Source organism: Lissotriton helveticus, chromosome 8, assembly GCF_964261635.1.
Source record: "Lissotriton helveticus chromosome 8, aLisHel1.1, whole genome shotgun sequence".
NCBI classification, from domain to species: Eukaryota; Metazoa; Chordata; class Amphibia; order Caudata; family Salamandridae; genus Lissotriton; species Lissotriton helveticus.
Window position 1 is genome coordinate 1,427,073,476 of NC_136069.1, and position 12,498 is coordinate 1,427,085,973.

Sequence of the window (12,498 nt, forward strand, 5' to 3'; positions counted from 1 at the left end):
CGGGGCCCTTTGTAGGATTTGCAGTATAAGATTCCAGGAGGGCAAGCATTTCTTTTTGTAATAGCCTATTGTCTGCTCATGGTGGCTTGTTTAGGTGACATCGATGAGGGAGATCAGGGAACGCATGCCATGGGTGAATCTGATGATCCCTTTTGATATGAGTCATTTACTAACTAGAGAAGACACGATAAGATGATCACAAAGAATCAATATATTCAGTAATAATACAACGAATTAATACATGCTCACATTCTGCAATATTTAGCGTATAGATCTGCTTTACAGAGTCACATAAGAGTGTAATGTATGCTAATCAAAACTGCTTTTCTCTCCCTTCTTCTCCAGCAGTGTTGAAGACCACCCTCCTCATACTCCTTTTGTATGAGGAAGCAAATAAAAAGGTTTAGTGAAAAGAAAAGAAAAAGTGACACAGAGTAAAACGAATGTACACAATAGTAGGAAGTGTTCTAAAGTGATTTGAGAAAGGAAGGGAAAGAAGAGAAAGAAGAGAATAGAACAGAGGACAGAGAAACCACCTGCATATGGAATAGGACAGAAGGGTGTAAGGTACAGAATACAGAGCAGGGAAAACACATTGACCTCAATTGGACAATTTCTACCTTAATATACTTTTGTCACATACATATTCTGTGACATTTTAATTGTGACAGACCTACTAAGGTAATAACAAACATTCAACATTATAAGTTATACTATAAGTGAATAATGGATAGTGTCACCAAACACTATTAAAGCACAGCATTGGTGGGGGTGTCCTACTCCTTGGACTCCCATGCTCTACACTGACACCCCTTAAGGGCATCCTACATGCCCTGGCATGTCTCAATCAGGACCAGACAAAATATGATTATATCACCCACATCTTGAAAGAACTCTATCGGCTTTCTTTGCTGTACCACTCCATCTTCAAAATCAGTTACATCATTTACAAAGCCATCATGACCAACACCCCTGCTTATTATCTTGCAGGCAGGCTGCTCACCATGGGTGTTTCTCTACACACCCTAGGCAGGCCACCATCAGACGCTAGTCTAAGGAGAGTAAAAAAGAAAAAAAAATCAAGAGGACAGGTCTATTCCATCCATGCACCCAGGATTTGGAACAACATCCATGTATCCATCCAATCAATGACAATGCTGCTCCAATTCGTGAACAAGTTGAAGACTTACCTCTTTAAAGAACGTTGGAACTCGATCTGGACAAAGGAGGAGTTGGGGTTTAATAGACTGATCTTGCAAGACAGCTTACAATTAGACAAGCCCCTACAGATCCCATGGCTGGCATATGTGGCACATAGCTTGTGGGCTATAGGAGGCTGGATATGTTTTTTAACACCACAAGCATAACTCATGCAGAATCTGCACTTTTGGACAAGCGCAGGTCAGAACGTGAAGATGTTGCTCTAACCAAACCTTCTATGTGAGATACGCTGTGGTGAAAACAGTTAGTAATATTGAACCTTATCTGACCTGGGATATATCTCGGCATCAACGCCAATTTTTGTCCAATTTTAGGTTAAATGTATTTCATTGTCTTGTCCCTTTTAACCGGTGTTGTTTTAAACACTCAGATCTGCCCCCCTGCAACTGCGACAATACTTTGATCAATGACACCTTACATGTGGTTATGTTCTGCCCAAAATATAGTTACCTGCATCACAATTTTATACGCCCAATTTTATTGCCACTCAATTTTAACTAAGTTAGACCAGCGTTACTTTTCTTACAGCTGATGAATTCTCCTTTTACCTGCTTTTTTATTGTATGCTTTCTGGTGGATTTTTAAAATATGAATGACTATGATTCTGATATTCTGTATGTTGTTTTTAAATGACCTGTCTTTTGTGATTTTATCCATAAAATCAAATACATATTATGATGATGGCATGCAGTCTCTGATTGTGCAACTAAAACAATAACATCCATTGAAATGGAGGAAGTTTGGATAGTCTGTAGTACCTCTAAATAAAGTCAGAGTAAATAACCAAGCAAATTTATCTGGATTTAAACATAGAATAACAAAGGTACCTAATTACTTACCTGCTGTAATAGCAATGTGTGAGGTATGTTTACACAACACACTGTGCCATAACTAAGCAATTAAGTACTTAAAACAATATAAATACATTTGTTGTATACCTCATTGCTCCCACAAATCTTTATTATAAAAACACTAGTCAGGATGGTTCAAACCATAATATCCAGATTCTAAATCAGTGTTGAAAGTACGAATATGTGTGCAGTCATATCAGCAATGTGCGGATGAAGTATAATTGTCAAAAGAAGTTGGATGCTTTGACTTTTCAGTACAATAGCCTCCTTATTATAAAAACAATTGAAAACAAAAGCAGAAATACACAATTGCTTTATGAACTTCTTAACATTTATTACAAAAAAATTATAAAAATGCACTACCGAACACTAGATAACTAACAGTACATGTGACAAACTATCCCATCTTAAATTATTTAACACATGACTAAGCATGGGCGGATTTCACGGATCCACGATCTGCGGATTTTGCGGATTTGCGTATTGTCAATCCACAAAATCCGCGGATATGCGGATTTGCGGATTTTTATTTTTTATTATTATTGCGGATTGCGCTCGTGAAAGTCAAGGATGCAAAGGCCTCTATCCAGCATCACAGCTGATTTGCGACGGTAGATTTGGGAACAAAGCACACCTGCCCAGCCTCGACAATGCTCACGATTGTTTTTGGGCTGATTTATGCATCACTGAATTTGAGCTTCAACTGTCCATCACAGTGGGTAAATGGCGAGAAGACGGTTCACACCGCAAGTGTGTGGGCGGGGCCAAACAGACGGGCCTTACATGCAAGCACACATGCCTCTGGTGTGTATAAAAGGTCAGAGACCGATCAGAGCAGCAGATGAAGAGAAATAAGCTCCTGGTCACAGGAACAGCCAGGGGATTGCGCTCGTGAAAGTCAAGGATGCAAAGGCCTCTAACCAGCATCACAGCTGATCTTCGACGGTAGATTTGGGAAGAAAGCACACCTGCCCAGCCTCGACAATGCTCACGATTGTTTTTGGGCTGATCAATGCGTCACTGAGTTTGAGCTTCAACTAGGGCACATGCTTTATTGATATCTGTAAGTGCTTCCTGTTGAGGTTTAATTTTTGTTACAGGACCATCGTGCCAGAATGAACCCTGCCCTTCATATCCCTTGAGTGAGCTGTCCATCATCCTGTAACTATTTTAGGATGGCGCCGGCAAGCTGCCAGCGCCATCCTGAAATAGTTACTAAGTTAGCTTCAACAGGAAGCACTAATAGATAAAATAAAGCAGGTGCTCGAGCACCAGCTTTATTTTATCTATTTGTGCTTCCTGTTGAAGCTAACTTAGTAACTATTTTAGGATGGCGCTGGCAGTTTGCCGGCGCCATCCTAAAATAGTTACAACAACTTCAAGCTTGAAGGCTTGAACTTTTGCCCCCCGGATCCGCCGCTCGCGGATTTGCGGATTTTTGGTAAATTCGCGGGAGTTTGCGGATCGCGGATTTACCAAAAATCCGCAAAATCCAGGAGCGGAACGGATTTTCCGCCCATGCTTACACATGACATATCTTACTAATGGTTACCAAATTACCACATTACCACCATGAACCTCTATACCCCCTCAATACACATAATGTAATACAATACAAACATAAACTACACCCTAAACATATATTATGTGCACATATAAATCTATCCAACTGTATATATATTATATATATTACCTACTGGCGGTCGCCAGTAGGTATATATAGTTAGGATTTTTTCTCTATGGGTTTTTTGAAAATTCTATGTCTAATAACTTTGGCGTTTGTGGACGGAATCGGCTGAAATTTTCAGGAAAATGGCACATTTTGTTTCTGAGCAGCCCTTGAAAATTTGGGGGGGGTTCGTCCAGTGGGGGCCGAGAAAAAAGGGGGGTCCCAAAACGTGTTTTTAACATTGAGTTTTCCATAGGGCGGTTGGCCTCACTTTTAGCCCGAACGGCTGAATGGATTTGCACGAAACTTGGCAAAATTGTAGGGACTGGTAGCCCGATGTGCCTTTTGTAGGTCTCAATATATGTGCTCCAGTGGATTTTGGGAAATTAACGTTTAAAAAAAGATATATATCTGTAACAGCGGACCGGTTAGCGCTCTGGTTCGCGGACTTTTCGCGCAACGGAGCTTTGTGAAGCGAAGCTGATTGGTTCTCCGGCGTCTGTCAACATTCCAAACAGTCCGTAGTGGCCGCCATCTTGTCTCTCGGTAGGATCGAGAGACAAGAGGAGGTCAAAACAAAGGGGGAAATAACTATAAGGGGGCATAGTAGATCCTCGCTGACCCCCTAGGTTTGATGTGGAGGTTTTAAAAGGGCCCCGCGGGGCAAAAAAAAAACAAAATAATAATAATCGAACGGCTGAATGGATTTGCACGAAACTTGGCAAAATATTAGGGACTGGTAGCCCGATGTGCCTTTGCTAGGTCTCAATATATGTGCTCCAGTGGATTTTGAGAAATTAACGTTGAAAAAAAGATATATATCTGTAACAGCGCTCCGCTTCGCGTACTTTTCGCGTTACGGAGCTTTGCGAAGCTGATTGGTTCTCCGGCGTCTGTCAACATTCCAAACAGTCCGTAGCGGCCGCCATCTTGTCCCTCGGTAGGATTGAGAGACAAGAGGAGGCCAAAGCGAAGGGGGAAATGACCATAAGGGGGCATAGTAGATCCTTCCTGACCTCTTAGGTTTGATGTACCATTTTGCCAAGTTTGGTGTAATTCCGTTCAGCCATTCAGGCTGTAGACGTATGTAAATGTCCTATGGAAAATTGCATGGGGAAAACACATTTGAAAGTGTTGAAATTTAGAACCAATTAAAATGTTACTTTGGTTTTGTATTTGTGTGTGATGAAAGTTAATTGGTTATGTATATATGTCAAATGAGAGGAAACCACAGCCATTTTGTGATACTACTGTCTGAGGTACATTTGTGAGGAATTTTTGGTGGTGAATTTCTGGTGTTTGATTTACACAGTACTAACACTTCTGCTACTTTTAAAAAGGTGAGTTGTTAATTTGTAAGGGGAACTATGTTGTACACTTGAAGATAATTTGAAAAATGTTTTCTGTTATTTATTTGCAGTCCTTCTGTTATACTAAATACTTGATGAAGTTAGTTTTATATTATGTATTACTAAAAACGATAAATGAAAGTGATTATTTTTTTCTGCAATTTACAGCAAGCAATTTCAAAATAAAATGGCTCACAATGAAGAGACCGTGGCAATTTCTTTTGAATTGTCCACTACATTGATTGAAATTGAGAGCACCAATAATGAAATATTGTCACAAGGAGGACATGACTTGTATGATTCCATTAGATTGATTGAAATGGACAGCACCAAGAATGAAATATTGTCACAAGGAGATGACTTGAATGATTCCACTACATTGATTGAAATTGAGAGCACCAATAATGAAATATTGTCACAAGGAGGAGATGGCTTGTATGATTCCATTAGATTGATTGAAATGGACAGCACCAATAATGAAATATTGTCACAAGGAGGAGATGACTTGAATGATTCCACTACATTGATTGAAATTGAGAGCACCAATAATGAAATATTGTCACGAGGAGATGACTTGAATGATTCCACTACATTGATTGAAATGGACAGCACCAATAATGAAATATTGTCAGAAGGAGGAGATGACTTGAATGATTTTTTTGATCAATCTCTTGATGGCGAATTTATCGAGTGTTTGGAGACCATAGAGTTACAAGAATCATCATTGCAGACTTTTAATGAGGAGATTCCAGATGAGATGATTGAAGAGGAAATTACTGATGAGGACATGTTACTAGTTGTTTCAAATTTAGAAAATTCTGAAGAATAAATTTATATTTAGAAATCAAAAATTGTTTGAGACATTATTTATTTTTATTTTTAATTTATGAAGTTGTAGCGAAGTGATTGTAGTATAAAATGAGACTTATAGTATAGAGTGCAACATTTTTATGTTACATGGTAAGTTTACTCATATTTACTTCCCTTCTGCCACTATATTATCTCCAATGTGTATTTGACATGTCTTCTTCATCTCCGGCCTCCTTTCTCTCACTGTGTGTCTCCGATGCATCTTATCGCTGGTATTTTGTGTAATTACAGAAGAGAGTAAAATAAAATAGTTCGGAACGTGAAAAGGGGGCAAAGTAGAGTACTCCTCACCCCCTAGGCCTTTTTAGGCGGTCCCAAAAGGATCAGTTTCTGCTTTCCTGAGAGATTATGGTATGAGTTCCATATACCACAATAACTTGCATTACAACATGCAAGATATCTATCTCCTATTACCAACTTTTGGAGATATTCGCGCTAAGCGCGAATATCTCCAAAAAGTAACACCTGCCCTGAGCAGTTCTTAGCCATGTTATCCAATGGGAGGTGGATAACATGGCTAAGAGTATTAGCTCGGTAATGCATGAATATCGCTGAGTTTTTAGCGATATTCATGCATTGCGGCCGTTTATTATCGCATTTGCGATAAACCTTGATAATAGTAAGGTTTATCTTCGATAATTTCTGACGATGCTTAGTGGTAAAAAATTGGTTGGTAAGCATCGTTAGCGATAAATATCGCTTAACTTTGGTAATATGCCCCAACGTCTGTTAACGTTCGATTCGAAGGAAATGAGGAAGTGTTGAAAAACATTGTCTGCGCCATCTTGCCTTTTTTGAAATGCCACACTTTTGTCGTGCACGGCAGCCATTTTAGATGTCTTGACCAGACCCACTCTCTGCACGCTGTCGATTCGTAGCATGGCTCCTCACCCTCGTAAGCATCTCCCCCAGGCACTGGTCACCACCGCTCTCTGTCTTATGCATGGGCAATAAACCTTCCCCCATCTGCGCTGCTCTTCCCTGAGAATCACACTCTGTGCCCGCCCGACACCTCCCTTTCGCCCTATTCACTACCGCACCCTCTGACACTCCTCTTCCTCTGTGTCCGAATGTCCAGGCCGGTCCTAGGCTATCAGCTAGCCCTGCAGATGTAGTTTATGGCCCCAGCTGTAAAGAATCACCCCTCTTCAAAGGAGTTATAGTAGATCAAGGCCCACACCCGATGTGATCCGTCACAGCACACGCGTTCCTACTATCTGAAAACCATCCTGTATTGTGATTGGGGAGGGGACCGAGCCTGAAGCGGAAGATTCCAGGAATGACTCTTTGTACATCAAAGTTTTTACAATTATGTGTCACATTAAAAATATATAGCACTCCAACAAAGTAGTAGGAATATAAAACTTTAATAACATATAAATATATACAACAAAACAAAAACAGTAAAAACATTTAAACAACGAAGAGACCGTGGCAATTTCTTTTTAATTATCCAATAGATTTATTGAAATTGACAGCACCAATAATGAAATATTCTTGTCAGTAGCGGTCTGTTGTGCGAATAGTTCCAAGGCAGCAGAACGCGCTGAAATCTAGATGGCACGAAAGTGATGTCTAGTAAGTTGCCGCCCAGCAAAAAACGGCGTGGGGCGCCGCGGGGGTGAGTGAGTCCAGTAGGCACCACAGCTATTCTTACCGGCATTGCAGAATTACTGCTGGGGACAATGCCTGTGCTGTAGCAGGGTCACAGCAGAAACAAAAAGGATTCTGTTGAAGATGTTGTTGGTTTTCAATTTGAAAACAGTTCTGGTGTCAACTGCTATGCTAATGTAGTGGTTAATGTTTTGTTTTCTCTAGAAAATGTAAAAGAGGGGGAGGCAGTCCAAAGTTCCGTTAAAAGGGCAAAGGAAAGGATCGGTGGTTTGAACTATCAGTCAAAAAGGGGAGGGGGTGCAATAATTTTTCCTACCGGGTCACACTGTGCTTTCACCGGAAGTAAGGTCTGCAGGATTGTAGTAATTCAAAGTGAGGCTGGCGCCAGCATGGGAGCGCCGACGTCCCGCGGATACAGTTTCGTCACTCCACGGGCGATCATGGCAGTCATTCCCCATCGGGGGTCGGAGACTCCCGCGGCTCCTCTAGAATCTTCAAGGTCGTGGAGGACTACGGTGGTGGAGTCAACCAGTGACCGGGCCATTTCTTTATGTTGGGCCCGCTCTTGCCAGGTCGACCGCCATTTTGAGAGTTCGGCAGCTACCGGCGATCGCGGGGTCACATGAGCGGACGGGCTCCACCCTGCCGGGCGAGACGTTGCAGCATGGCCACAGTGGAAGAACCGTTATCTAGGTCGTTCCGAAACTGTGCAGCACTGTAGTTGTTAGGATGCCACCGCCTGGAGCGCTGAGGGTGCAGCTGGGAAGCCTCCACCTGGGGAGGCGGGAGAGGCCTGTTCGCACCGTCTCTCCCTCCCAGTGCACCCCACGGCGTCTCGCTTGAGATTTGTTATGGCCGGACCAGGCGATGAGGACGAGGGGGGGGTCGGAGGCATGTGCAAGACATCCCCCTCCAGTGTTGTCGCAGCCATTATAAAAGAAAGAAGTGTCCCGTCCGTCTTCGGGCCGGGCTTCCGGTGGATGTCGGCCGGACGCCCCTGGCTCTGGCCCCATGAACGGGTTTCTTGGTTTATCGGCTGCAGCCGGATCCCGTCGGCCTCGGCCCCCCGACCGTTGGTGGTCGGACCGGAAGAGCATGTGGCGGGACTACCTGCAACTCTCAAGGGCCACCGCGGCCGGACTGGGAGAGAGAGGGGAGGGTCGAGGAGACATTCCCCCCCCCTGCAACTGTTCAGCGTTGTAAAGGCAATCCCCTGGCCGGGTCCCGCTGGTCTCGGCCTCTCCTCCGGCTACACCCTACGTTAGGATCTCCTGGCCGAGGCGTGGCAGCAGGATCTGCCTTATATGGGCTGCTCCCGGCTGGGCGTAGCCGGAACCCTGCCCCACCTTGGAAGTTTCCAGAGTGGGGGTGGATGTTCTACTGACTTGCATTTTCCCTAGTCTATCGATTTTTTTGGCGTGGCAGGCGGTGGGACAGCGAGGGGTGATTTGGTTTCTCTTACTGTTTTTCTGGTCTCTCACCACTGGCATATTTTAACGTTTTCTTGTTTCTAGGACATTAATAGGTTTTATCATTACGTTATGTTATCGTTTCTTTGTTCGTTGTTTAATAAAAGTTCATGTTCATCAGTGGCCTACTGATTTTCGTTTTCCTATTTTTTTCTTTCCAGGTTGTTTCATGGTAAAGTTTCTGTTAACAGGATACAGTGATCACTTCGTTATTATTGCATATGTCCTTTTCACTAGGGGTGCTCTCTGGTCGGGCCAGATGACGTATCTCTAGTAAATGGTCCGGGTGAAAAAGGTGCATCAATCAGTGGGGAGTAGATAGGCATGACAGATTACAACGGGGGAGAACGGTCCGCATTACGTACCCTTTCACTACTTGCAAAGATTTTCCTACGTTTATTTGCAAACAGGGAATACCTCCAAAAAGAACTAATTCCCAAACAGTCAATGTTCGGACAATCAATCAATCAATGAGGAATGAAATAGGTACGACGTGTTAAAGGCTTGCGTTACCTACCCTTCACTATCTGCAAAGGGAGATAGAATATTCCTATTCTTCCTCGTTTGCAGGTAGAGAAGATCGTTAAGAGAATTAACTTCGAACAATTCAATGCTCGATTGAAACAATCAACAAGGGGTACTGTGAACACAAATGAACGCCGCTTATATACATACGCATTGCTATTTTCAACAGGTTGTTCCTAATGTTTCTATTTTAGCGAGGTCAAAAGAGATCCCATTAGTGGCCTACTGATTTTGCTCGATTCCTTTTGTTTTTTTACACGATTTTTCGCTATCTGCAAAGACTAAACAGAGTATTGCGACTCTGTGCTTGTTTGTAAATAGAGAATGAACCAAAGAGAACAATCAATCAAATGGAGAGAGAAGCAGGCACGACGGATTACAAAGGGGGAAAGGGCTGCGTTAACTACCCTTCACTATCTGCAAAGAGAGAGTACTCCTAATAGAAATGAGGGGTGGGGGGCAGCAATCAAAGCAGATCAGTGTGCATAAACACGAAAAAAAAAATTCTTACCACGTACTTGACATTCGACAGCTTATGATATTTGCTATTAAAAAACCATTGAAATTCACTGAAAAAACCATAGGTTATAGACCATATATAGTTAGGAATTAGCATTTACAAAACCTTGAAAATTCACTGAAAAAACCATAGGTTATAGACCATATATAGTTAGGAATTAGCATTTAAAAAACCTTATTTTACTCACACAAAACCATTGAAATTCCATATATAGTTAGTTGCACTAACTATATATTGCGCACCCGCAATCCACTGCTGATGATGTCACATATTACATCATTCATGACATGGTCAGTGACATCACTGATGACATCACTGATGACATCTCAAATGACATCACTGATGACATCTCACTTGACATCAATGATCACATCACTGATGATATCATTCATGTGACAATACAATGCATCTCCTCACATTTTAATATAACCTCTGTTTCACCCAGTGTTAAAAACAGAGTATAATTTTTGAAACCATTGACACACCAATACTAGTTACTACATACGTACTCACTGATTCCTACGTCTACACACACATTCACTCATTCACCCATACAATCATTCATACATACAATCACTCATGTTTACAACACAATCATATGCACTCATACACCTATACAGACACTCACACTCTGCCACTCATCCATGGAGTTACTCACACACCTAGTCAGTCCTGTAAAGAATCAATCACACTTCCATTTTCTACTCTATACAGTTAAACATAGAGCGCCTTACGTTTTCAACCATATACTAACACATACTTACTCTCTTATACAATCATTGATACAAGTACACATTGATCTGTACAGAGTCACACACCTCCCATCCAGCCACACACACACTCAGTCTCCCATGCAAATACTTGGGCAATCAATCAATAACCCATATAGTTACTCATATAGCTACTGATCAACACATGCAGCAGTTTACAGAACAACAGACATAATGATGCACAAATTAAGACAGTTTAGTCACTAACCCATGCACTCAGTGAGACACATTTAATCACTCACTCATACATTCAGTCATGCACCTACTAAATCCTTCGTCCAGACACTTATACATCCACTCATTCTTCAATATGTAAGACATATTTTAACTTTACAGAAACATAGTCACTGGATGTTGTCATCAGTGATGTCATCAGTGATGTCATTTGAGATGTCATCAGTGATGTCATCAGTGATGTCACTGACCATGTCATGAATGATGTAATATGTGACATCATCAGCAGTGGATTGCGGGTGCGCAATATATAGTTAGTGCAACTAACTATATATGGAATTTCAATGGTTTTGTGTGAGTAAAATAAGGTTTTTTAAATGCTAATTCCTAACTATATATGGTCTATAACCTATGGTTTTTTCAGTGAATATATATATATATATATGTATATATATATATATATATATATATATATATATCGTCACAATGTGATCCAGCAGATCATGAGAGCGCTCACCAGTGTGTGCTCAGCCCAGGCGTCGGATCCTGACCCAAACAATTACCTTTTCATACAAAAGGAGCGGCACAACCGATTAGTTTTTTGAAGCCTTTTATTCAGAGCTTCACCCCACCAACGCGTTTCAGCCACACAAGGCTTTGCTCACCGTTAGTTGGTCCTTCTACTATTTTCCTTTTTATACTGGCCCATGTTTAGCATTTAAGAAGCATTATGGGATATGTAGTTTGAAAACAGTTATATACACAGATTTATGCTTTTAAAAGAAAAGAAAGACTGGTGTGATATTTCGTAAAACATTAATGCTATTCAATTCATGTTAAATCACATGGACAATTTATATAAATTAAGATTTGTAATCGGAACAGTTCCGGAGCAATGTCAGTTTAGTTCTTGGCTGTAGTACCCTTTTCAACTTTATACTAACCAGCTGGTACTGTTACAGTCACTCTAAATGTACATGGAGGTCCTCTCCAAAGTTCATACCTCTCGGTATTTTTGTCCGTAATCGAATGATCAGACGGGACTCAATTTGTCGCAATTTCCGAACTATGTCGCCACCTCTCTCCATTTTGGTTAGCATTTTCAGTCCATAGAATCTCATTGTTTTCCAATCTCCTTCCTGGCATGCATTTATGTGTTTTGCCGTTGCATATAGCATGTTTTTGTTTTTTACTGCCCTGATATGTTCCAGGATCCTCTTTTTTAACATGCAGGTAGTGCTGCCTATATATTTGATCCCGCATTTGCATTCGATTACATAGACTACATTTTTAGATGTGCAAGTGATTTGTTGGTCAATGTACATTGTTTTACCATTAGGTTCCTCGATGCTTTTTTTGCTGGTACCAATTTTACAGGCTTTACAGGAGGAGCAAGGTTTAAATCCTTTACGTTGATCCTTAAGCCAATTTGTCTGTGGTTTTGTCTGAAAGTGACTTTTTACTAG